This window comes from Scyliorhinus canicula, chromosome 1 (genome assembly GCF_902713615.1).
Source record: "Scyliorhinus canicula chromosome 1, sScyCan1.1, whole genome shotgun sequence".
Taxonomy (NCBI): Eukaryota; Metazoa; Chordata; class Chondrichthyes; order Carcharhiniformes; family Scyliorhinidae; genus Scyliorhinus; species Scyliorhinus canicula.
The window spans coordinates 170,039,201-170,060,600 of record NC_052146.1 but is presented as its reverse complement, the minus strand read 5'-3'; the positions used below and the strand labels follow the sequence as shown (position 1 = coordinate 170,060,600).

The 21,400-nt window shown below is 47.9% G+C and overlaps 1 protein-coding gene across 1 annotated transcript in view; it reads left to right on the top strand.

Moving 5' to 3' along the window:
• The window catches only part of LOC119969229 (5-hydroxytryptamine receptor 1E), a 288,765-nt gene that overhangs the window by 176,456 nt on the left and 90,909 nt on the right, over positions 1-21,400 (top strand). Inside the window, exon 2 of the mRNA XM_038802565.1 lies at positions 10,758-10,860. The gene's annotated coding sequence lies outside the window, so the exon portion shown is untranslated. The remainder of the gene's footprint in view (positions 1-10,757; positions 10,861-21,400) is intronic.

Sequence of the window (21,400 nt, the reverse complement as noted above, 5' to 3'; positions counted from 1 at the left end):
CTTTTTTATTTGTCATGGAATGTTGGCATCATTGGCTCGGTCAGCATTTATTTCCAATTCCTAATTGCCCTTGAAGGGCCAGTTAAGATTTAACCACATTGCTGTGGATCTGCAGTCACACGTAGGTCAGACCAGATAAGGGTGGCAGCTTTTCTTCCATAAAATACATTCGTGAAGCAGCTGTTTTTTTACAACAATCTACGATGGTTTCATGGTCATCATTGGACTTTGAATTCCAAATTTATATTGAATTCAAATTTCCCCACCTGCAGTGGACTAAGCATTACTCTTAGTCTCTGGATTACTAGTCCCGTGACAATAGATGGATTAGGGTAGAATAATGGAGTGTAGATTAATTTGTTCTTAAGGGCAGCACGGTAGCATTGTGGATAGCACAATTGCTTCACAGCTCCAGGGTCCCAGGTTCGATTTCGGCTTGGGTTACTGTCTGTGTGGAGTCTGCACGTCCTCCCCGTGTGTGCGTGGGTTTCCTCCGGGTACTCCGGTTTCCTCCTACAGTCCAAAGATGTGCAGGTTGGGTGGATTGGCCATGATAAATTGCCCTTAGTGTCCAAAATTCTATGATCTATGATTAATCTAGGACAAAAGTTCGGCACAACATCGTGGGGCGAAGGGCCTGTTCTGTGCTGTATTTCTCTATAATGCCACTACACCACCACTTTGCTCAGTATTACTAAGGGCAATTTAGCATAGCGAATCCAGCTAACCCGCACATCTTTGGATTGTGGGAGGAAACCAGACCACCCGGAGGAAACCCTTGCACATGCAGGGAGAACGTGCAAACTCCGCACAGACAGTGACCCAGCCGGGAATCATAGATTAATCATAGATCATAGAAGTTTGGACACTAAGGGTAATTTATCATGGCCAATCCACCCAACCTGCACATCTTTGGACTGTGGGAGGAAACCGGAGTACCCGGAGGAAACCCACGCACACACGGGGAGGATGTGCAGACTCCACACAGACAGTGACCCAAGCCAAAATCAAACCTGGGACCCTGGAGCTGTGAAGCAACTGTGCTAACCACTATGCTACCGTGATGCAATACAATGTGGAAAAGTGTGAAGTTATGCACTTTGGAAGGAGGAATGGAGGCATATACTATTTTCTAAATTGGGAAATGCTTAGGAAATCAGAAGCACAAGGAACTTGGGGGTCCTTGTTTATGATTCTCTTCAGGTTAACATGCAGGTTCAGTCGGCAGCCAGGAAGGCAAATACAATGTTAGCATTAATGTCAAGAGGGCTAGAATACAAGACCAGGGATGTACCTCTGAGGCTGTATAAGGCTCTGGTCAAACCCCATTTGGAGTATTGTGAGCAGTTTTGGGCCCTGTGAGGAAGGATGTGCTGGCCTTGGAAAGGGTTCAGAGGAGGTTCACAAGAATGATCCCTGGAATGAAAAGCTTGTCATATGAGGAATGGTTGAGGACTCTGGGGCTGTACTTGTTGGAGTTCAGAAGGATGAGGGGGGATCTTATTGGAACTTACAGAATACTGCGAGGCCTGAATAGAGTGGACGTGGAGAGGATGTTTTCACTTGTAGGAAAAACTAGAGCGGCACAGACTCGATGGGCCAAGTGGCCAAATTTTGCTCTTATGATCTTATGGCCTTATGATCTGAGCAAAGCACATATAAATAGGGGACAGCTAGGACATGTGAGAAGAGAACTATGAGACAAAGCAAAGTCAATGAATCTTCTCAGTAAACAAACACTGTCTTGATTTTGACTTCACCAACTGGCTTGGAAACTGCATGGAGAAGGAAATCGTCTCCACATGGTCCAAAACAGCATCTCCTATTTAGCAGCCATACTTATCAGCACTTGGCATTGTATTAGTGACCTGAGCGCACACTCCTCCAAGGCAGGGGAGCATCATGTACTCTGCGTCCCCCCAAAATGCTTTGTGAGTTATATGTTTTGATCTCAGGCCGAAGTTTCATTTACCTTGCTGGAAGGTAACAGATCACTGATCTTTAGCACTTCACCCAGCTTCATGCCTGCTCCTCTGAGCACTGATGGTTGTGGTCATTGAGAAGCAGAGTTGGTAAGTTACGGTTCTCCTGGTTGCATCCTGTTTCAGCCATCCTGACAGCGGAATAGATAAAGTGCATGGGTAAGTTTCTGTGTTGCCCATGGGTGCCATGCATCATCAGCTTGGATTGATGACCTGATAGCGAGGAGATAGTATTCTATGGTCTGAATGCCAGTGATGAGTTTGTCATGTACAGAGGTTTAGCCACTGTTGCTTTGTGTGAATGCCAGGGTGGCATGCACTGACACGATGCAGCAACATCGTTAATGGACACAGCTTCCTGAGGGGTTCACATGCCCTGGGGTGAGGTAAAGCTGGGGAGAACAAGGGGAATAATTAGTGTTAGGCCTCCTCTGTTGTGGTTGTAGGGAACGCGGTAGTGTAAGGCACTGGAGAGTTGAAATTTGAGTTTGGGAAGCTGCCCTCAACTGGGCTGTTGTGTCCATTTGTAGAGCTGTGCTTTGACCTGCTGCATGCTCACTTGGCAGAATGCAACTACTTGCAACATAGTACAGACCTTCACAGGCAACAGATCAAGATAGCAACTGAGTTTGTTGAATGTTCCTTTGTCCAGCGTCAATTTTCTCAGAAGCAATAATCTATTAACCAGCAATGACAGGAGGTCAAATTTTGACTCATGAGGTCAGAATTCAGCCAACCATTTCAGTGTTACAGCAAAGGTAGGCCTTTTATCACACCCAAGAGAAAGTGGCTCACCTCCACACCAGACATAGTACCACCCATGATTTCCACCTCCATGCTCAAGCAAAAGACAGTGAGCTCAACTCCCCACTATGAAAATAGCTTCACCGGGTACTGCTGGTCAGGAGGAAGGATTATGATGTTGAGATATTCCCCAGCTCCCAAGTCCGAACTCCAGGATTCTGGCCCTGGGTTTAAAAATAATTCAAGCCCATTCCACTGGTAGCAGTTCAGTAGAAGGAGAGTTAATGACCTCTGCTCTTGACCTTGCTGATGTACCCAGGTCAAAATGGGGTCAGTAATTTTCCATGCAAGCAACGGAAGCCAATGTCACTATGGGCAATTGCCACAGCAAGTTGACCAGGAAAGAGGGTTGGCGAGCTGAATCAATCCAACTGTTTCTCTTTATTAGCGGCAGATGTCAATAATGTAATTAGATTCCAAGATGCCGAGGTAAACCTGATTGCTGCCTTTGAGTCTATCTCTCTATATCGGGGGGCGGGATTCTCCTTTTGCGGAACTAAGTCCGCACACCGGCGGGAAAACCAGCACGAACCACTCCGCCATCAACAGCCCCAAAAGTGCGGAATTCTCCTCACTTCCGGGGGCTAGGTGGATGCCGGAGGGGTTGAAGCCACGGCAGCCGGCACCAAAGGGACTGCACGAGTTTGCGTATGCGCCGAAGGTGCGGCGTGGTTCCACGCATGCACAGACCAGCCGGCGTATTCTGCCGCATGCGCGGGGGTTGTTCTCTCCGCACCGTCCATGGTGGATCCCTACAGGGGCCAGCACGGAATGAAGGAATGCCCCCACGGCTCTGGGATGCCAGGATGAAAACGGAAACTCCTTGGGACTCTGAAAATAATTCCACTGCGTAGGATCTAATCACCACCTGTTACCAGACAGAGTGCGGCTTTTTTGGGTCAATCCATTGGCCATCAGCCAATCAATCAAACTGAGTCCCACCCCATCTCTTTCTCTGGTGCCAACAAGTCCGGAGCTCCGGCTTAAACCTGCGGAGACTTGCAGAGCAACTTCTCATGTAACTTCTTGCCTTAAAGATAAAGCTTTGTCAGAGGGAGGTCATGCCTAACAAATTTGATTGAAATTTTGAGCACGTGACCAGGTGTGTAGATGAGGGTAGTGCAGTTGATGTAGTTTACGTAGATTTCAGCAAAGCCTTAGACAAAGTTCCACATGAGAGACTTAGAAAGAAGGCAAATGCACATTGGATACAGGGTAACTTTGTAAGGTGGATCCAAAATTGGCTTAGCTGTACGAAACAGAGGGTGATGACAAATGGCTGTTTTAATGACTGGAAGCCAGTTTCCAGTGTTGGACCACAAGGTATACACACCATATTCCATCTGTGGCCTAACCAATGTTTTATAAAGTTGAACCAAGGCCTCTCTGCTCCCATATTCTATGAACTATTATTCTCTGTGCTGCAGCCGCCGAGAAACACCCCCGCCAAACCCATCTGAACCAGCACTTTAGCCTTTTTCCATCCTTGATTTCTGGACTATCCTTTCTGTAATGTCTTTGAAACTTCCAGAGTTCTGGTCACTAACCCCAAAATGCTCGCCAAACGACACTTCCTAGAATTAGGTCTTGCACTGCTCCATCTCTAGTTGAACTATCCACATACTGACACAAAAGCTCTCCTGATGCACTTTAATAATTCCGCCCCATCTAATCCTTTCACACAAAGGTGATTGCAGATAATATTGATGAATTTAAAATCCCCTACTACTGTACGCCTATTCCTCTCACACCTCTCTGTGATTTGCCTCCAAGTCGACTCCTCTATCTCCCTCTAACTGCTGGGAGTCCTGCGGTATGATCCCAGCAAAATGATTGCCTCTTTTTTATTTCTAAACTCCACCCATCTGGCCTCATTTGAAGAGCTTTCTATGACATCCTTCCTTGTTACTGCAGTGATGGTCTCTTTTATCAATAATGCAATCTCCCTCCTTTCTTGTATCTCCCCATCACACCTGAAGCTTCTATACCCTGGAATATTGCATTGCCTGTCCTGCTGGGTGTGTCTTTGTCACTTCCTGTGCCTAGGTCGGTGCTGGTATGTTCAGTTTCATTCCTTTTTTCAGGACTCGTAGCAATTTGAAACAACCGAGTGGCTTGCTGGGTCATTTCAGAGGGCAGTTAAGAGTCAACATTGTTGTGGGTCTGGAGTCACACGTAGGCCGACCAGGTAAAAGATGTCAAATTTCCTTCCCTAAAGGGCATTGATAAACCAGATGGTTTTCACAAGAATAGTTTTGCGGTCGCTATTACTGAGATTATCATTTAACTCTGGATTTACCAATTGGGTTTTAAATTCCACCAGTTGCTGTGTTGGGATTTGACCCATGTCCCCAGAGCATTAGCCTATTAGAGGATTTTCATTGCAGTGTTAATGTCAGCCTACTTGTGACAATAAAGATTATTATTATAGACCTCCAGATTGCTCATCCATAACAACACTGCCTACCCCCAGAGTGCACATTTATATAGCCTCCATGGCATCCGTCTGAAGCAGCAAACATCCAGCAAAATTTCTCACTGTCTCCTTAATCCCAAAGAGTTGATCCTGACTCAATTTTAGTTTATGTTCTCCTTTCCCGTGGATCTATGGGCGGCACGGTAGTGCAGTGGTTAGCCCTGTTGTTGCACAGCACCAGGATCCCTGGTGCGATTTCCACTTGGGTCACTGTGTGGAGTCTGCACATTCTCCCAGTGTCTGTGTGGGTTTCCTCCGGGTGCTCCGGTTTCTCCCCACAAGTCCCAAAAGACGTGCTATAGGGTGAATTGGACATTCTGAATTCTCCATCTGTGTACGCAAACAGGTGCCAGAGTGTGGTGACTAGGGGATTTTCCCAGTAACTTTCACAGTAACAGGGCAGCACGGTAGCATGGTGGTTAGCACTATGGCTTCACAGCGTCAAGGTCCCAGGTTTGATTCCCGGCTTGGATCGCTTCCTGTGTGGAATCTGCACGTTCTCCCCATGTCTGTGTGGGTTTCCTTTGGGTGCTCCGGTTTTCCCCCACAAGTCCCGAAAGACGTGCTATTAGGTCATCTGGACATTCTGAATTCTCCTTCTGTGTACCCGAACAGGTGCCGGAATATGGCTACTAGGGGCTTTTCTACAGTAACTTCATTGCAGCCTACTTGTGACAGTAAAGATTATGGCACGGGAATGTCACTTTAAGAAATGTTTGTCTTCTCAAGTGGCGGCAGTACTGTCATTGTGTGGGCGGAGCTGGGCTCTGGCTCTGCTTTTCACTTTCGTTTTGAGCTGTTTCTACCGCTGAGTTTTACTTTCGCTTTTCAGTTGGGGAGCTGCATCCAAACCAAGAAGGTGTATTTTGGTCTCTCTCTCTGCGTGCTAAAGAATGTCTCCAGATCACTTGATAATTTCAAAGTAATACCTGTTTCTGTAAGGAATGCAAACCTACTGTTTTTGTAGGAAAAAAAGGTGTTTGGCTTATGGATGTTGTTAGGAAAGTTACTATGGGTTACCTATAGAGTACTGTATCTTTGGGGAGTTATCAGTGTTGATAGTTGATAAGATGTTTACTGTGGGTTTATAAAATGTTATCTGGATTCATAGAATAAACATTGTTTTGTTTAAAAATACTTAAGGTCTCAGTTGCATCACACCCGGAAAGTGGGCCCTTGTGCTCCTCAAAACCAAAATCTATTAAAAGTTGTGGGTCAGGTGAACTCCTTGATATACTTTGATGTTCTCTAAACCCTGGCCCATAACAATTATTTGGATCTGTGTTTGTAACGTCATTGGAGTGTTAATGTAAGCCTACTTGTGACACTAATAAAGATTATTGTAACAACCATGGGTGGGTAAGAGGAATAAGAAAGATGAAGTGGAAAACAATATTGGTGTTAAGGAGAAGCAGAAAGGAAGAAGATTCTTCTTCATCACCGAAAATAATGAGGATACAGAAGAAGAAGATGTTGATGACACATTCCTCCCTCCAGGTTCCTTTGCTATAACCATCTCAAATTTACCTCCTTCATCTCTAGCTTGTCAGTGCCACGCACTCCCGTAGATATTATCATCCAGTGGGTGGGGAAGGGTGTGGCTAATGATTAGCTTAGTATCAGTGTGGATCTTGCACTGGTGACTCATTGAGAACAAGAGGGTTGAGGATGTGCCACCTTTTCAAATATCAGAGCAGTAAGCATCCAGTGACTGAAGTTCTATGATGAAGATCTGCTGGGTACTTGCCCAGAAACATCACACCTGCAATGCAGGCTGTGCAATCAGCTTCCAACAGGAGTGGCGTTTAAGTAGACAGCTTTCATTAGCAGGTAATCACAGAGGCTTTTAACTTGGTTCAGACATCAATGAAACTTCATTGGATTCCACAACAGCCGTTTACCTAAGCAGTGACCTGGAACAGGGTTGATGCCTCCTCTCCACAGACATAACAGGCTGCTGCTTTGGTGGCAGATGACAGATTAAGTAATACCCGACATATTCACTCCTCAGAGAGTTACTTCTCGATGTTTACAGTATCTGATGGCTGCCATTAGTCCAGCCGTCACACTAATTAGTTAAAAAAATACAGAGCTGCAATGTTGTGTGCTCCAGAGATGGCCAGCTGGAGCTCAATGTAGCTGAAAGGCCGGAGTAATTGTGACTTTGGCTGGTCATATAAAATGGGTAACATTGAATCAGTTGCTTGCTATATCCATCTCTCTTCATTTTCATTTTCTTAACATCAAGCTCGAAAATATGTAACAGATTGTTTTTATTTTTAGATAGGGTAGAGCGTGAAGGGAATCGGGAGTTTACAGAGAATGCAACTGACTGGGAGCAGAGTCGGAGGGCGGAGTTCCAGTTGATCCACAGGGCAGCTATATTCTGTAAGGTAAGAGGGGATGGAGGCTAGGGCAGTTGCATGCTCCTCCTGTAGGATGCGGGTGGTGAGGGATACCACCGGTGTCCCCGCTGACAATACCTGCGGGAAGTGCACCCAACTCCAGCTCCTGAGAGACCGTGTTTGGGAACTGGAGCTGGAGCTGGATGAACTTTGGATCATCCGGGAGGCAGAGGGGGTGATAGAGAGGAGTTACAGGGAGGTAGCCACACCCAAGGTACAGGACAAGAGTAGCTGGGTTACAGTCAGGGGAAGGAAAACGAATGGGCAGACAGTTCAGAGATCCCTCGTGGCCGTTCCCCTGCAAAACAAGTATACCGTTTTGGTTGCTGTTGGGGGGGATGACCTACCGGAGGAAGGCCCTAGCTGCCAGGTCTCTGGCACCGAGTCTAGCTCTGTGACTGAGAAGGGAAAGGGGGAGAATAGAAAAGCAATAGTGATAGGAGACTCAATGGTTACGGGAATAGATAGGAGATTCTGTGGTCGCGAGCGAGACTCCTCGAAAATATGTTGCCTCCCAGGTGCCAGGGCCAGGGATGTCTCGGATCGAGTCTACAGGATTCTTAAGGGGGAGGGGGAGCAACCAGAAGTCGTGGTACACAGAGGCATCAACGACATAGCTAAGAAAAGGAATGAGGATCTAAAAAGTGATTTTAGGGAGTTAGGTTGGAAGCTAAAGAGCAGGACAAGCAGAGTAGTGACCTCAGGATTGCTACTGGTGCCATGTGCAAGTGAGGCAAGGAACAGAGAGTGAGTGCAGCTGAATACGTGGCTACAGGGCTGGTACAGGAGGGAAGGTTTCAGACATGTGGATCATGAAGGACGGATTGCACTTAAACTGGAGGGGCACCAATATCCTGGGTGGGAGGTTTGCTCGAGCTCTTCGGGAGGGTTTAAACAAGTTTGGCAGAGGGATGGGAACCAGAGCTATGGATCAGAGGATAGGGTAGCTGTTGAACAGGCAGAAATAGTATGCAGCGAGTCTCTGAGGAAGGATAGACAGTTGATAGGGCAAAGTTGCACTCAGTGGAATGGGTTAAAGTGTGTCTGTTTCAATGCCTCATGGATGTCCAGTTTTGAGTTGTGATCTGTTCTAAATCTACCCCATTTACCAAGGTGGTAGTGCCCCACAGCACATTGGAGGGTATCCTCAATGTGAAAATGGGACTTTGTCTCCAAAAGGACTGTGCGGTGGTCACTCCTACCGATACCGTCATGGACAGGTGCACCTGCAGCAGGCAGGTTGGTGAGAACGAGGTTTCTTTTTTCTTGTTGGTTCTCTTAGTACCTGCTGCAGACCCAGTCAAGCAGCTATGTCCTGTAGGAGGGGATGCACGATAGGTGGTAACCAGCAGGAGGTTTTCTTGTGCATATTTGACAGCTGATGTTGAGAACTCCCAGGGCAATTCCCTCTCGACTGTACACCAGTGTGCCGCCATTTCTGAAATACCCAGACATTGTAATGGTGATGTCTGGGACATTGTAAGGTATGTTTCTGTGACTATGATTATGTCAGTCTGTTGCTTGACTAGTCTGAGAGACAGCTCTCCCAACTTTGACACAAGCCTTCAGATGTTAGTGAGGAGGAATTTGCAGGGTCAAAAGTGTTGGATGTGCCCTTGCCACTTTTGGTTCCTGGGTTGATGGGTTAAGGTCTCGTGATGATTTGAAACAACTGCTCGGTCATTTCAACAGCAGTTGAGAGTCAAGCACATTTCTGTGTAAACTTCTCTATGTTAATGTTCACCTGCCATGTGTCTGCTCATTTCACTTGTCTGTGATTTTTCTGAATCTTACTATTTGCCTCATTATTTATAATGACTGAGTTTCCACAGGGTGATCTTATAGAGGTCAATAATGAGGGGCATAGATAAGGTAGATAGTCTATCCTTTCCCAAAGGTAGAGGAATCTAAAACTAGAGGTTTAAGGTGAGAGGGGAGAGATACAAAAGGGTCCAAAGGGGCAATTCTTTCACACAGAGGGTGGCGAATGTCTGGAACGAGCTGCCAGAGGCAGTAGTAGCAACGGTACAATTTTGTCTTTTAAAAAACTTTTGGACAGTTATATGGGAAAGCTGGGTATAGAGAGGTATGAGCCAAATGCGCAAAATTGGGACCAGCGTAGTGGTAAAAACATGGCCAGAATGGACAAGTTGTGCCAAAGGGCCTGTTTTCATGCTGTAAACCTCTATGACTCCACGACGTGGTCATCTCAGTCAGTCGTGGTACTGCTGAGCCACTTCTGGTGATTGGATTGAAATCCCCACTCAGAGTTCATTTCTGTGACCTTGCAACCCACATTGCTTCTTCTTCCAAGTGGTGTTTAGCACGGGGGTTACTGATTCACCAGACGGCAGTATGTGGTAATCAGCAGGAGGTTTCCTTGCCCATGTTTGACCTGATGCCATGAGAGTTCCTGGGGTCCAGAGTCAATGTTGCAGACTCCCAGTGCCATTCCCTTCCAACAGTACAACCACTGTGTCACCATATCTGGTGGCCTGTCCTGCTGGTGGGACAAGACATAACCAAGGATGGTGATAGAAGATTCTGGGACATTTTCTGTACGGTATCATAGAAAAGCTTTTACATTATCATAGAATACAGTGCAGAAGGAGGCCATTCGGCCCATCGAGTCTGCACCGGCTCCTGGAAAGAGCACCCTACCCAAGGTCAACACCTCCACCCTATCCCCATAACCCAGTAACCCCACCCAACACTAAGGGCAATTTTGGACACTAAGGGCAATTTATCATGGCCAATCCACCTAACCTGCACATTTTTGTGACTGTGGGAGGACACCGGAGCACCCGGAGGAAACCCACGCACACACGGGGAGGATGTGCAGACTCCGCACAGATAGTGACCCAAGCCAGAATCGAACCTGGGACCCTGGAGCTGCGAAGCCATTGTGCTATCCACAATGCTACCGTGCTACCGTGGGTATGGTTCTATGAGTATGACTATTTCAGGATGTTGCTTGACTAGTCTGTGGGACAGCTGTCCAAATTTAAGCACAAATCCCCATATACTAACAAAGAGGTCAATGCCAGGTGTTACAACTGGTTTTATTTTTTTTCAACTCTTCTGTTGCAGTTTTGTACAAGTTTATACAAGTTTGCTCGGCCGTTTCTGAGGGCAGCTGAGAGTCGATAACATCGCTGCTGCCTGGAGTCAAATGCAGGCCAGACCAGCTAAGGTCAGTAGATTTCCTTCCCTAAAGTATATTGCTGAGTCAGATGGGAATTTATGTAAAACTGATGTTTCATGGTTACCATTTAACTCTGAGACTGACATTTTATTCCTGATTAATTAATTGAATTGGAATTTCACCAGCTCCTGTAATGGAATTCAAATTTGTGTTTCCTGGGGAATAATCCCGGTCCCCTGGATTACTAGTGTAGTGTACCAACCGATTCAAGAACAGCTTCTTCCCTGCTGCCATCAACTTTTGAATGGACCTACCTCACATTAAGTTGATCTTTTCTCTGCACCCTAACCATGGCTGTAACATTACATTCTGTAGTCTCTCCTTCCTTCCCTATGTACGGTATGTGTTGGCTGCTTAGCTTGCAAGAAACAATATTTTTCACTGTATACTAATACATGTGACAATAATAAATCAAATCAAATCAAATCAAGTGGTCAAACAGATTGAGTGTGTCAACCTGCATAGCATTGCAAACACACCAATGGCTGGCAATCAGAGCAGGAGAAACTCCTGGTCAGTCATGTGGAATGGTGCCCCTCAAGCTCTACGCCCCTAGTGATGGACTAGCGACCTATTAAGGGAATTACTAGCTCTGGAAACAGACAAAAGTCTGTCTTAGAGCACCACTCGGTGCAGGAACAGAATTGGAATTTCATGAGCGAGAATTTTTTTTTAAATATAGTAGTTCAATGATACAAACTGAGCGGCATGGACAAGTTGGGCTGAAGGGCCTGTTTTCATGCTGTAAGCTTCTATGACTTCTATAGTGAAGGCTGTATCGGGTATTTAGACCTTCATTTTATTCACCTCAACCTGGTTCCTGAGGTATGCTATCAGTGGATATGGGGTGGCATTGTGGCTGTAAGGGTAATGGGTGGGTTGGCGTGAGTTGTCTTTAAGTTGGAAGGGGGATGTAGAGGAGGCATCGGGACAGAGTGTGGATGTTGCAATGGGGTGTGATGGCTGAAGCGCTTAAAAATTAATGAAACACTGGGACAAAGCCCTAGAGAACAAAGGTAGATCTTTTAAACATGCCGCCTTGGCACCAGACAGCCCCTATGATCTGCATCTGATGGGGTAATAGGCCCAATTCTATCCCATTGCCACCCTCCCGAAACAAAGATGGCGTTAACCAGGGGTGTTTCCCCTGAGGCAGGTATGGCGCGTCATGAAATTTGCCAACTCGCATTACCTGCCTCGCGAACAGATAATCTGGGCCACTGTGCCTCATTCAGGGCGCTCACAACACATCAGCAGAGGACCAATTTTAGAAATAGTATTACAGTCCTTTACTGTAATTAGTATTCAGATAATTGAACCATTATAAATCACTGGCTAGACCTCAGCTGGAGTATTTTGGGTACTGCATTTTAGGAAAGATGTCAAGACCTTGAAAAAGGTGCAAAAGAGATTTACATACCAACAGTCAAACATATGTAACAGAAGCAGAAGTAGGCCCCTTATCTGATTGTGTTTCGAATTTTACATTCCCATCTAACCCCGATAACCTTTGATTCCCTTGCCGAACAAGAATCTATCTACCTCTCCCTTAAACATATTCAACGGCGCCGCCTCCACGAATATTGCAAAAGCAAAACACCGTGGATGCTGAGAATTAAAATAGAAACAAAAAGTGATGGAAATAATCAGCAGTCCTGACAGGCTCTCCAGGGAGAAAAACAGAATGATGATAGAAGATTATTGACCTGAAAAGTTAACTCTTTCTCTCTTCACATGTGCTGCCAGACCTGCTGAGGATTTCCAGCGTTTAATGGACTGAAGTGGAGAATTCCCAGGCATTTTACATCGTCAAAATCAGCGCTGAACCCTCACCGATTCCGGGGCCGGTGAGGGGCTAGCAGCAGCGCCGGGTAAAACTCACTGTTCCCACGCCAAAAACGGCCGGGTACGTATCCACGCATGTGCACGGCGATTACCTGCAGCGCTCGCGCCGCACAACATGGTGCCGGCCGTGCGAGAACCCGACCTGCCAAATACGGCCCCACAGGACACCCCTGACCACCCTCCACCACTCTCCCCACCTCTCGCGGAAGACCCCTGGCCAGCGGCATGGCTCCCAGATGGTTGTGGCGCTGCCCGACACAGACTGCAGCCGCACGCCAGGTTCCCGACCGCTCAGACCACAGGTAAAACGTGGAACCCAGCCCATCGTGACGGAGCATCAGGAGAGGGCCTCCCAAAGACGTACCAACGCCGTTCCAACGTGCGGCGCGCAACATAGATGACACCATTTTGGAGGGGTGGAGACTCAAAAACTGGCATCAAACCGGCAGCGACCCCAATTTGGGCGTCGGAAGGAATTCTCCACCCAATCGGCGATTACGAGATCGGTGTCGGGTAACGGAGAATTCTGCCCAATGTTTTTACTCGTTAGAATATATCGGGGTTGAAAAACTTACTTTAATGGAGATGCTGGGATTTCTTTCCCCAGAACAGAACTAGTGGGAGATTTAATAGATGTGTTCAGGAATATGAAGGGTTTAATATTACAAAGTGTTTGGATAGAATAAGTAAGTAGAAATCGTTTCCACTGGCAGAAGGATGTATAATCATAGGATCCAGAGGTATTCAGCCAAAGGAGCAGAAAGAAATTGAGATTTGTTCTAGTACAGTCGTTCCAACCTGGAATCTGAAAGTGTAGATGAAGTGACTTTCAAATAAGAACTGGAAATAAAGGTGAACAGGAAAAATCCGCAGGACTATGAGGAAAGAATGGATGTTCAGGACTAATTGGGTAGTTCTTTCAATGAGCCAACATGGGTGTGAAGGACCAAATTGGCCTCCTTCTGTGCTGTAAGATTCCATTCTCTGAAATGCTCATAGAATTTAAACTGTAGTGGAAGTGCACACCAAAGAAAATAACTGATCTAACTAATGCTACAAGATAAATGGGATTGCAACAAATGCATTAAGCCTGTATATTTTGATGACAGATTAAATGCCATTTTAAAATATCTCAGGTTGGGTTGTTGCTTGGTCCGCTGACAACAATCCATCAATCCATCCTCTGCTTCCATTTCAACATCAGTCCATCAATGTCTTCAATCTGCTGTGATGCAGAGTAATCTCACTACCTGATAAAGCTGACATCGCCAAATGGAGTTTATTCTTAATTCCCGAGAAATACATTTTCTACCCAGATTGTGGAGTTATTTGTTTGTCAAACGATGTGTATGAAAAGGCTCTGGTGATGTGCTAACTTCAAAAGACTTTACTCAGACTTAATTTAGACTTTAAAATGTATTGCAAAACATGCAGTTCTCATGCGGCTCAATTTGTAAAAGTATGAGTGAGAATTTTATTTTACACCATAAGACATAGGAGCAGAATTCGGCCATTTGGCCCATCGAATCTGCTCCGCCATTCAATCATCTCCATTCTCCTGCCTTCTCCAAAAACGAAGGAGATTATCATCGACTTCAGGAAGCATAATGGAGAACATGCCCCTGTCTACATCAATGGGAACGAAGTAGAGAGGTTCGAGAGCTTCAGGTTTTTAGGTGTACAGATCACCAACAGCCTGTCTTGGTCCCCCCATGCCGACATTATAGTTAAGAAAGCCCACCAACGACTTTACTTTCTCAAAAGACTAAGGAAATTTGGTATGTCAGCTACGACCCTCACCAACTTCTACAGATGCACCATAGAAAGCATTCTTTCTGGTTGTATCACAGCTTGGTGTGGATCCTGCTCTGCCCAAGACCGCAGGAAACTACAAAAGGTCATGAATGTAGCCCAGTCCATCACGCAAACCAGCCTCCCATCTATTGACTCTATCTATAATTCCCGCTGCCTCAGAAAGGCAGCCAGCATAATTAAGGACCCCACACACCCTGGACATACTCTCTTCCACCTTCTTCCGTCAGGAAAAATATACCAAAGTTTGAGGTCACGTACCAACCGACTCAAGAACAGCTTCTTCCCTACTGCCATCAGACTTTTGAATGGACCTACCTTGTATTAAGTTGATCTTTTCTCTACACCTTGCTATAACTGTAACATTATATTCTGCAGTCTCTCCTTCCTTCCCCATGTACCGTGTGCATTGTTTGTACAACATGCAAGAAACAATACTTTTCACTGTGTACTAATGCATGTGACAATAATAAATCAAATCAAATCAAATTTTCCCCTGATCCCCTTTTATGATGCATCAATTGGTAGTTCTTGAAAGGTTCTCCTGTAAAGATTGAAGTGCAGTGCCCATTACTGAAAACGTCTACATTTAAAATGGTCACTTACTTATATTGCCCTGAAAGAACTAACGTCAATTTCACAATTGTCAACTGGAGCGTTTTAAGTGTTCCATTTATTTCAGGTACAAACAGCTGTTCCCAAGCACTAGTTATGACTCATTATCCCACGCTATTTCTTGTTTTCTTGTTATATTTCTTCCTTTTTTATTGATGTGTCTTTAGCACTTGCTGCAGCATGAATCTTAACTGTCCTCCCTCTGGAAGTGCACAAAAGCTACCACGCTGTTTATTTTCCACAAAAGTGCAGAGCACGACAACCAAAATTATTTCTCATTTCGCTGAGGCTGCCATGTTAGGCAAGACATCGTACGCGATTGACTGGCCTCGTCCCGCCCGACCCAGTCAAGCGACGAGGCCGTTACATCGCATGAGAGACTTACGATGCTCGTTACGCCTTCACGAGATCCAACGAGATGTCGGGATCTGGATCTAGCCCTAAATGGGTGGGATCCAGATTTGCATATTCAAGTGACTAGTTAGTCGAGTTACCCAAGAGCCTTGTCTTGGAGACCCTACCATGGCGCCGTTCAGCACTGGTTTCCACAAACGTGGACGAGGCGTAACAGCAGTCCCCGGGTGGTCAGGCTCTGGGCGCTGTGGCATTCCCAGCAACCTGGTACTGCCAAGGTGCCATTGTGCCAGTTGTCCACGGGCTTCGGGGTGCCCTGTTCTTATGAAGTGGGGGCTCGAGGACTCCCTAATTGTAAGCTAGAGCATGGGAGGGGGGGGCGGGGTCCGGAGACCGCGGGGAGGGGGTTCAAGAGATCAGGGTGGTGTTTGAAACTGGTGCTCTGATCTCTTCCTGCACTGGCGAGCTGAGTTTGTTACTGCAGGAAATTAATCTAAGTGCATCCTCGGCGTGGCATTCCTCAAAAAATAAGCAGAGTCCCACTTAATAGTGGAATCAAACTCGGCACTGCAAGCACCAGGAAACACCCCGTTAAACGCACCCAAAACCGGTTTCTGCTTTTTTTTCCATTAAATCGCGGTCATCATGTGTAGTGAATAAATTTTGTTTCCTGAATACCCGCACTATAAGTGGGGACAGTCAAGAGATCATATAGTGGATTTTCCACCCGTGATGCCCAAAGCGTATTTCCCGACGGGATGGAGAATTGAAAAATCGGCATCGGCAGGCGCCAATCCAAGCGTGATGCTCCGGCATCCCACTGGCGGTGGGATCGGAATTCACGTCTGTGCGCCAGGGGAGGATGTAAATGAATACAAATAGGTCTTAATGACCAATTTGCATCTACGTAGCAGGCCCGCCGCTCTATTCTCCTGCTCTCCGTGATGCTCCAGGCCCCCGGGCTGGGAATCACCTGGCCGGGCATTACTACAGGTCTCACCGAACGCGAGCCTGACATGGTGGACCTCGTGGTGGGAAAAGTCCATCCGAGGGCTACCCTCACCCCACACTATACACTACCGGCCCAGCCTTCCTTTACCAAACCCGCCAGAGACTCTCAAAATGGGGGAAGCCCCCAGAAGCCCCCTGAATAGGGAGACCCTCCCCAGGGACCCCTATCTAAAGGAATCCTCCACAGAGATCCCCTAATTACCGGGACCACGAATAAAGACCCCCTAACTAAAGGGATCCCCATGTGGACCCCCTGACCAAAGGCACCCCCTCCACTGCCCCACCTACAGACGTTTCCCCCCCCCCCCACTAGAAAAGAGAGCCCTATCTGGAAGCTAGAGAGCAATCCAGACATAGAAACATAGAAAATAGGAGCAGGAGAAGACCATTCAACCCTTCAAGCCTGCTCCACCATTCATTATGATCATGGTTCATCATCCGACTCAATAACCTAATCCCGCTCTCCCCCCCCGCCCCGCCCCCCGTATCCTTTGATATTCTTCGCCCTAAGTGCTATATTTAACTGTTACTTGACAACATGCAATATTGTGGCCTCAACTACTCCCTGTGGTAACAAATTCCACAGGCCGAGAACTCTCTGTGTGAATAAATTTCTCCTCATCTCTATCCTAAATAGTCTACCCGCATCCTCAGACTGTAACCCCTGGTTCTGGATGCACTCGCCATCAGGAACATCCTGCATCAACTCGGCCTAGTCCTTTAGGTTTATAGGTTTCTATGAGATCCTCCTCATTCTTCAGGCTTGAAGGGTTGAATGGTCTTCTCCTGCTCCTATTTTCTATGTTTCTATGTCTGGATTGCTCTCTAGCTTCCAGCAAATACAATGCTAACTGATTCAATCTCTCCTCATCCGGCAGTCCCACCATCTCAGGAATCAGCCTGGTAAACCTTCGCTGCACTCCCTCAAGAGGATCCTTCCTCAGATAAAGAGACCAAAACTGCATGCAATACTCCAGGTGTGGCCTCACCAAGGCCCTGTATAATTGTAGCAAGACATCTCTACTCCTGTACTTGAATCCTCTCACTATGAAGGCCAACATAAGATTTGCCTTCTTTACCACCTACTGTACCTGCATTCTTACCTTCAGTGACTGGAGTACTCAGGTCTCATTGCACATTCCCCTCTCCTAATTCATGGCCATTCAGATAATAATCTGCCTTCTCATTTTTGCTACCAAAGTAGATAAACTTGCATTTCTCCAAATTATACTGCATCTGCCATTCATTTGGCCACTCAAATTATGCTGAATGATCTTTGCACCCTCCTCACAGCTCACCCTTCCACACAACTTGGTGTCATTTGCAAATTTAGCGATATTACATTTTGTTCCCTCATTACATTACATACTGTTCTACATAAAACATACAGTGCAGAAGGAGGCCATTCGGCCCATCGAGTCTGCACCGAACCACTTAAACCCTCACTTCCATCCTATCCCCATAACCCAATAACCCCTTCTAAACTTTTTGGACACTAAGGGCAATTTAGCTTGGCCAATCCTCCTAATCTGCACGTCTTTGGACTGTGGGAGGAAACCGGAGCACTCGGAGGAAACCCACGCAGACACGGGGAGAATGTGCAGACTCCACACAGACAGTGACCCAGCAGGGAATTGAACCCGGGACCCTGGCGCTGTGAAGCCACAGTGCTATCCACTGTGCTACCGTGCTGCCCTCATCTAAATCACTCATGTATATTGTCCTCGCACCTATACCTGCAGTACCTGACTAGTCACTGCCTGCCAATTTGAAAAAGACCTGTTAATTCCTACTCTTTGTTTCCTGTCTGCCAACCAGTTTTCTATCCCTCTCAATGTACTACCCCTAAACCCACCCGCTTTAATTTTCACACAGGAGCAGTGAAAGAAATTACAGCTGTAACACTTACCTGGCAGCTTCACGTGTCCATTCCTGGAAAGAGAACAACTGTGACCTGTGTTTCAACCCCTCAGATCCATTAGCTGCAAGTCATTCATTCATTTTCAGCAGTGGGCTGTGATTGACAGCTTCTAAAAAACAGCTGCAGCCTTGATTCATTCATCTCCCTTCATGGATCAGTGACTCTTAAGTGCTGAAACCCCAATGTGTACAAACATTAACCACATCAAAGAGAGGCAAATACATTCCAATCACTCAAGCAAGGATCTTCAAAATCTCTCGGGCATTTGGTTGTAATATTTATCAGCTTAAAGACTGTGCTCCTGCACGGAGATATCAGAAGGTCTGTTCATTCACTATGGTCACTGAAGCCCTAGTGTCGACTTCCATTTTAAGGAGTCTCCCTTAAGACAATTTCAATCGGAACTGTTTTACTCAATGGCACTGCATTCAACCAATGCATCAAATTCTCTTCTCCAGAATTCTTCTCCCTTATGGTCAGTGGCGCTGTGGACTGCTGTTGCTGCTGTTTTGTTTTTGCATTGGCGCGTTTTGCCACACGGCAACGTGCTTGAATGTGCCCCCTTTGGTTGCAATGAAAGCACATGAACTCCCAAACATGGCAGGTCTCTTGGGGATGGTCCACCCTAGCAACGATAGCAGTCCCACTCGGATTCAGTTTGCCGCACCAATTCCTTCCCAGTCTTTGGGTTCTGGATGATAGGCATTTCCACTCACAGTTTTAATGATTCCAAATCTTGCTGGAGCTTCTGTTTTCTTAACCGATCTTTTCTTCCCCCCTCGATGCACAACTTCTGTCTGCTGCAATCAGAATGTTTTTCCTCGTCACCAATGTGGTGGCTCAAGACACTGGAGGCTTCCAGTAGGAAATAAAATAGTTTATTGATGAAAGGCGAAGGCAGATCAATAACAGGCACAGAGCACTACACAACAGGTCTTTACTCTTCAACACTGCCCGGGGTCCTGCTTCCAGGGCTTGGTGCAAACTCCCCATTGGCGACTTCCGGTTGCGGCTATGTGGAGCTAAGCCGCATGTTCGGCAGCTCCCGCTCGAAACGGACTTTGGGGCTCTTTTCAGGGCCCCCAACGGAGCTTTTTCGGCGATTCCCGACGTGGGAAGTGGTCTGCAGTAGATCCCCAAGGTTCTATGGTCCGGGCCAGGAGTGGGGTGAGCAGAAAAGTGGTGGCAGCGCCCCTGGAAAAGCGGGGGAAGGGAAACAAAATGGCGGCCGGCTGAGCCCTCGGGGAATTGAGGCAGTGGGCGCAGGAGCAGCAGGCGACTCTTCTGCGATGCTTCCAGGAGCTTAAGGTGGAGCTGCTGGAGTCGCTGAAGGCTACCACCAGAGAGCTGATGGAGACTCAGACACCCCAGGGGGCCACGATCTGGGAGCTGCAGAAGCAGGCCTCCGAAAGGGAGGATGAGGCCATGGCCGTCGCGGGGAAGGTGGAGATGCACGAGGCGCTCCATAAAAAGTGTCAGGAGTGGTTCGAGGAGCTGGACAACCGGTCGAGGCGGAAGAATTTACAGATCCTGGGCCTCACGGAGGGGTCGGACCTGGCGGCCTATGTGGTCGTTTTGCTGAACTCGTTGATAGGAGCTGAGTCCTTCCAGGGGCCCCTGGATTTGGAGGGGGCCCACAGAATACTGGCTAGGAGGCCCAGGCCGAATGAGCCGCCGCGGGCAGGTGTTGGTGCGGTTCCACCGGTTCATTGACCGGGAGTGCGTGCTCCGGTGGGCCAAGAGGGAGCGGAGCAGCAAGTGGGAGAACACCGAGGTGCGGATCTTCCAGGACTGGAGTGCGGAGGTGGCTAAGCGGAGGGCCGGGTTCAGCTGGACGAAGGCGGTGCTCCACAGACGGAGTGTGAAGTTTGGCATGTTGCAGCCGGCGCGTCTGTGGGTCACCTACAAGGGCCGTCATCATTATTTTGAGTCCCCGGAGGAGGCGCGGGTCTTTGTACAGGCCGAGATACTGGACTCAAACTGAGGGTCAAGGAGGGGGTTTTGTATGAAAATGTAACTGTGTTTAATTTTTTCTCTGGAGGGTGTTCTCTGTTTAATGCAGGATGTGTGTTGGCTTTAGGGTGGGTGGGGCGATGTCGTTATGTCTTTTTGTATGGGTCTGGTGGACGGGTTCAGGCGGGGGGGTAAACTGGGAGTGCGGGGAGCTGGTGGTGGGGACTGGCAATGGGAGTTGCCCTAGAGGAGGCGGGGTTGGGCAGGGCGAAAGCGCGGGCTTTTCTCTGGTTTCCCGCACTGCGGGATGATGGGGGGCGGGGTCGGGGCTGAGAAGCATGGGCCTTTGCTGGTTGTTATTTTCCCGCACAAGAGCGGGGGGGTGGAGGAGGGCCAGTTGATGGGCACGAAGGAGGAGGAGCAGTCCCACGTGGGGAGGTGTCGGAGGTGTGGCGGGGCGGGAGTCGCCGGGGTCAGCAGAAGTTAGCTGGCTCACGGGAATGCTGCGGAGGGAGGGGCGCGGGGGGGGGGGGGGGGGGGTGGTGGTACCGGGTTGCTGCTGAAAGGGCCAGGAAGGAGCTGGAGGAGGCAGGGGGTGCTGGGGGGGCGGGGGAGGGGGGGGGGGGGTTAGGTGCCGCCGTGGGGAGCAGGCCGAGCGGGGGACGCTGGCCAGTGGCGGGCAGGGGATGGGTTATGGCTAGTCGGCAGGGGAGGGGGGCAGGGAGCCCTCTGATCCGGCTGATAACCTGGAATGTGAGGGGGCTGAATGGGCCGGTCAAACGGGCCCGGGTATTTGCGCACCTGAAGGGGCTGAACGCGGATGTGGCCATGCTCCAAGAGACACACCTGAAAGTGGCGGACCAGGATCGGCTGATGAAGGGGTGGGTGGGTCAAGTCTTTCATTCAGGGCTGGATGAGAAGAATCGGGGGGTGGCGATCTTGGTGGGAAAGAGAGTGTCGTTTGAGGCGTTAAATGTGGTGGCTGACAGTGGCGGGAGATACGTGATAGTGAGTGGT